The sequence below is a fragment of the Sinohyriopsis cumingii genome, chromosome 18, assembly GCF_028554795.1.
Source record: "Sinohyriopsis cumingii isolate HCF-2022 chromosome 18, ASM2855479v2, whole genome shotgun sequence".
NCBI classification, from domain to species: domain Eukaryota; kingdom Metazoa; phylum Mollusca; class Bivalvia; order Unionida; family Unionidae; genus Sinohyriopsis; species Sinohyriopsis cumingii.
The window spans coordinates 77,666,709-77,672,995 of NC_142978.1; the positions used below are offsets into that span (position 1 = coordinate 77,666,709).

The following is a 6,287-nucleotide window of genomic DNA, read 5'->3' on the forward strand; positions in this document are numbered from 1 at the left end:
ATAGTAACACCGGCTGCATTCATTTAAACTCAAAACATACAAATCTATGAAAACGGCATGACACGTTTCCGACAGAAAATAATTTTCAATGCTGGCGATGTATCACAGCAGGTGACATATCTTAAAAGAAATGAAGAATTTACACGTAAGTATTAAGGTTTTAAATGCTAATTTTAAACTACATGGAATTAAACGGGAACCCGGATGGCCGAGTGTTCTAAAGCGCTCGACTTTACCAATCACTGCCATCTCATCTCGATCCACGTGGTTCGGGTCTCGGGGTCGGTCTATGTGTGTATATGAGAAAGGTTGCCATTAGCCTCTCGTGAGTCGGTGGCTCTTCCCGAGGTTTTCTCCAGTTTCTTATGCCACTATTTATACTGGCCGCCATGTATAGCCTATCACGTGCTGAAAAATGGCGTTATTCCCACAACAACAACATGGGAATATGTTATGCGCCTTTTTCGCGAGTTGGATCTAACAGAGAAGCAGTTTTAGCAGTAGGAAGAGAAACTCATTGATGCTCATTTTACAAAGAGTTTTCAATTTAATTTTCCTGAAATCTATACCTCAAAAGCCGAAATCTAAGCTGCGTACCACTACCGAAACGAGAGAGGAAACAATGCTCTAAATATAGACTGGGACTACTTTTGTGGGTACTGATCCGGAAGTAATAATTGCGACTCAATTTCATTAACGGCAGCCTAAACATGTCTGAATCTTTACTTAACCATGTGTGGACCACCTATTGGAATTGTACCAAACGCAATAAAGACAGTTAATGGTCTAAGCTTGGTATAACATACCCTAGTTTGCTAGTACATATGCCAGGTTTAAGGTCTACATTGCTCTCCTCGGAGAAGACAGATGATATCCCAAACATCTGAAACATCCACACGTTGCATTAATCTAAAATGGAATTTTTTTTCTTCAAGTAAATTTTGATTTCCTATATGAATAAAACACCTGTTATTTTTTTCCAAATTAGTAATCTTTTCCTGATGTATAAATAGGTAGTTATAATCCATCTCGATAACTCGAACATCTAACGAATGTGGATTACATCCCTTTTACTGTCAAATTAACTCCCCCTGCCTTTTCCACGACAAGAAATATAGAAATATTAATTAGTATCCTTTCTACCAGTATAAAGAAAATAAATGGGTTTCACTGAAATTCAAAATAGCCAATAGCAAAATGACACTGTATATTGAAAACTATGACCCTTTTGGATCTTTGTAGACATAACCATTCCACTATCGTCTTTACAAAAGCATTTGGAAAGTTCAAACTATTTCTCTTCAAAATAAAGCGTGAAAGTATAATGATTACTCTGGTTTCTCTTCACATCGTATTAATCTTTCGCCTTTTACTAAAGATTACCGTGGAGAGGAACATTTAATGAGTCTATAGACCATTCTTTGAAGCCTCACTTTGGTGAGGTACCAATTCAATTAAAGTAAACCTCTAGTTCAAATTTAGCATTTTGTTCTCTTTTCTTCTAACCAGATCCAAATGGAAGATAGTAACCGATGATTATATAATCAGGTCTCAGTACTTCCAGTTCGGTACTCACAAAGATAGTTCTAGTCTATTGTTAGAACATTTATTCCTCTCTCATTGTCATGGTGATAGAAGAGTTATATTTATGCGATTTTGATAGGGATTTAAAGGTCATTGTTTATTCTTGAGAATATGAGCTCAGGTGTGGTTTTCCATGTGTATTTCGGCGATAGTGCATAGTCAGTAATAAGGCCATGGTGATGATCCGGAAGTGAAATATGTGTTCTGTTTACATACTGCTCTGTTGACAGTCCAGCCTCTCAAAAAAACCTTTGGCAAGAACTTCACCGTGAAGGTATTTTTAGATTAACATATGATTTGTACTGATTGTCACACAGTGGAAATGTCAGTCTCGAGAACCAAATGTAGAGAACATATAACAAAATTAATTGTGCTATGTCCTGTCAGTGCAGTATTTGAGTAAAGATTAAACTGGTATTAAATCTTTATTATTAATGAACGACACATGAAATTTCAATATGTTATGTATATTGACTTTGAAAAACAGTAGAATGAAATTAGAAATAAAAAGTTAAGTTTTATTTTGAAAAATTTAAATGAAATTTAAAAAGAAGTATAAAAAATTAAAACATTTACTCCAAAATATATAATATTTGTTGAAATGATATTAAATGATATCAGCATGTAAATATTCCTACACCATATATAAGTTCCAATGTTGGATATTTGTCAAATTTTGTCAGAGAAAATATCTTTGTAAGTCAAAATGAGACCATCATTTAAAATACACGAAGACAAAATTCCAATTTGTATTGGTCATTCAAAGTATTTATTAGGGGTCCAAGCAGTTAATTTATGTGTTTATCATGGGGTCACTTCCTGAGTAACACATATCTGCTTGTATGGCCTTCAGTAATTTTTTACAAACATAGTTATAGGGTATTTAGTGAGAGGACAGAGATGAAAACTTTATACTAGAACCTAGTCAAGTTCTCTACTAAATCATTTTAAACTGTCCCAGAATGAAATACAGTTCAAAGGGATAAAATATACTTTCCCCATGTATATTACCCTTGGATGTAAGAAAACAGCAAAATAATATAAGCTGAACACAAAATGCATTCCATTGTATTGTTCAGTTTGGTTACGATATTGATTGGTGTAGTGCAGCATTGTGGCCTATATGATGTTATGGGAATGCTGATGATCCATCTTGCTTTATGCATTATTAATTACTAATAATATTTGTTAACTGACACTCTAAAGATTGCATAAGAAATATTCAAACAGATTATTTGAATTTAACTTTGTACAACTGATTTTGCGATAGCTACATATCCCACATGAACAAATATTCATATATTTTAGAATGTTTGGGATCAAACGTTCACATTCAGTACATCATATAGGCTGACATTGTACATATAGTGAATCTGTAAGGCCCATTTCTGGCTGTGTGCGCTGAAAATATCCCAAAATGTTATTTTCATCATGAGTAGGCCTATGTATGATAACATATTTCAATTTAGTACTATGACAGTGTGCAGTATTGTAGCATCAGCTGATATCTGATTCCATTGAATCATTGAGTTTAATAATTGGTAACCAACACTCTTAATGATAAATGTTGAAACAGATCATTTGAATTTTGTTTGCACATTTGATCTTAACAAGTACATTGTATATGTCCCACATATGTAAATGTCCATCCTGGTTTTCACGTTTTGGGGATCAGAATTTCACATTTAGTTGACGATATAGGATTTATTGGTATCTATAGTTGATCTGTGTGGCCACATTTTGCTGTATTCATCTGCAATATCCAAAATTGTTATTTCCCTCATGAATAAGATCGCTTATAGTCATATATTTTAATTTATTACATTGTCGATTGACCTTCCTGTATACTGGTATGTACTAATGTTTGCACCAATGATCAAACCTCACCGCCCCAACATTGCCTTAAACTGTATGATACATAGTCTACCTGATTTGCTATTTAACCTGTAAATGGCTAAATATGCTTCTAGAAACCCCATATATTTTTAGGATGAATTTATCACTTTAATACATGGTCATCGCTTCACCTTTTTGAGTGTCAGTCTGTCATGTTTAATATTTTTCCCATGCTTGCAACCTTAATGTTATTTTGAAATCACCATATCGAACACATTTTAAATTCATTTACCTACATCTTACTGTTTTCTAGAATCAAGTGAGACATGTTATATCTTTTCAGGTCTAACATTGTATCTGGAACAAAATGTTAGAGTTGGATCAGTTTGGAAGCTCTCCAGTAGTCCGGTGGTGATAGCAAGGTTTCATAAGGACATGTGAAGTGTACTGTCATAAGTGACCATGATTAGTTCATATCACCACACTGATATATAGCACCACAAAGACATGGCTTAGGTCTTCATGAGAGAGAATAACACCATTTTTCAGTAAGGTAGAGCCTCCCTAGAAACTGTATTTTCCTATCCCATTGTCACCTTTTGTAGTTATTGACATTGAAATGGAATGCATTTTTGCTATACAACATGGTAGTGGTCCCATCCGAACTTTAAATCTGAGTGCGCTATTACTTATACAAACAACTGCCTACGTACCTGACACAATATGTGGAACATAGCACCTGTCACTGTTTCTTTAGTGTCTACACCTATATGCATCTGGACAGGCATATTGCGGTTTGCTGCCAAAATCACTATGAGCTGTGTTGCTTCACTAACCCTGGGAAAAATGATATCACTTGTACAGACTTAAGCTACCATTTGTTTTAAATACCATGTATTAGTCAACTTTGCTGTCTAAAATTTGTCAAACTGAATTTTAAAACTTGTAGGAAAATTTATATTTTCAATAAAATGTAGTTTTTAAAATTTAAATGTTTATTTAAATTTCCTTTATCAATAATTTCAAATTGTAAACATATTCTCAGAGAGGCCTTGTACATTCAGGTTTTCATTGCATTGAAAAATTCTTATAATTAAGGAAGATATAGCAAATTAAGTTTTGGTTTCTCAAGAGCACTTGGACCAAAACTTGCACCCTGTGGAACACCAGCACTACACACTTTCTGAAAGGTGTCACGTGTCTTGTTTGTAATAAAATTCAAAAAGACTTCATGTATAAAATTGAAATAGGTGTGGCATGCAAATATAAAAGTTTGACTAAAATTGGCCATAACAAATTGGGCCTGTCAGGAATCAGGTCACAATTAGTACATCCAGTTCAGTACCAATAGATGTAGTTCAAGTCTATTTTTAGAATATTTTTTCCTCTCATTTTGGTGGTGACAGAAGAGTTATATTTATGCATTTTTTAGGGATTTAAGAAGTATTGAGAAACAAATGTAGAGAACATAGAGTAAAATTAATTGTGTTCTATGTCCTTATGGATCTGACCTTGTTCGATTTATTGACAAATGGAGTTTATCAGGAATATTATGTTCCCTGAATATTACTGGACCAGAAGTATGTTAGTTATCACGTCACTTTCTCGCATCATACCTTCTATTTTGTCCTCTTTATCTCACATGTATATGGTATGCATGTGTGTTTGGAAGTAAGTAACATTATCTTATGTTTATGAATTTAGCATTTGATGTGATCTTATTCAAATACATGTATGTAGATGCACGTTTGCTTTTTAGACCAACAAGTAGATCTCCGCCTTTTCTTCTTTTTTCTCCCCTGACATTACCGGTAGTGTCAGAAAAAAACAAAAGAAGCGATGATCTACTTGCTGGTCTAGTTTGCGTGGAATATGTATGCAAATGTATGTACAAGTATTATATTTGCATATGGTCATCCAAAGTGTATCAATTTAGCGTTCATATATATACCAATCATGTGCTGCAAAATGGCATTAAACCCAGTAAAACCAATCTGAATAATCAATCCGCTAATAAAAAGAGGCGTGATCTAACGATTGTGGACTAGATGTATCAAAGTTTTGGAAATTAAGATCTGTTAAGTGTATATTTGAAACTCGTCTGCAGTAAAAACGCCCTGTGTATATACATGCACGAGTGTGTGTGTGTGTGTGTGTGTGTTTTGACTGAAAATCAAAGAACCGAAGGTACTGTAATATTAATTGCATTTGAAAGATGCAAGTTGTTTTTTTCTTGTTATTGTTGGAAAATAGCGTCAAACTCACAACATCACGCTGAATATGAGTAAACAGTGTGTGTGTGTGTGTGTGTGTCTAATATCAACGAACCTAAAGCACCATAAGCTTACGTCCATGTGCAAGTGGCAACATGGTTGGGGTTTTTTGTTTGTTTGTTGTGATCTGTTCATTCTTTTTTTCTCTACCTATGAGCATGTGCCATGGTATATTTCATCTTCGAACTAATTCTAAGAAATTAATAAATTCTTTGGGAAAGGCTTATTACATCGGCTTTACAATTTCATTAATGATCAAAGCTGCTCAGATTTGCTCCTTGAGGCATCTAACGAAACCAAATTAAAGCAAAACAGACGAAATAACATTAAGGAAATTTTTTTGACTATGGCTGCCTAAAAATAATTCAAAAAGAACAATCTTAAAACCATTCACATGTCACAGAGTACCAGCAAGTTTTAATATGCAACTTTGGAGGCCTCGTATTTCTAGCTACTTTTATGTATTTGTGATTGAAAATCTCTAACGAAATCTGAGTTGTTACTTACATAAACTTTGTATTACTATTATTTTTGATGGATAGTAACACCGGCTGCATTCATTTAAACTCAAAACATACAAATCTATGAAAACGG

General features: G+C 33.9%; 1 non-coding gene across 1 annotated transcript; it reads left to right on the top strand.

Moving 5' to 3' along the window:
- The first annotated feature begins 1,328 nt into the window (after positions 1 to 1,328).
- On the top strand, positions 1,329 to 1,444 carry LOC149777081 (U5 spliceosomal RNA). The gene has a single exon (XR_016416354.1). It is a non-coding gene; the product is annotated as a U5 spliceosomal RNA (small nuclear RNA).
- Positions 1,445 to 6,287: the final 4,843 nt, after the last annotated feature.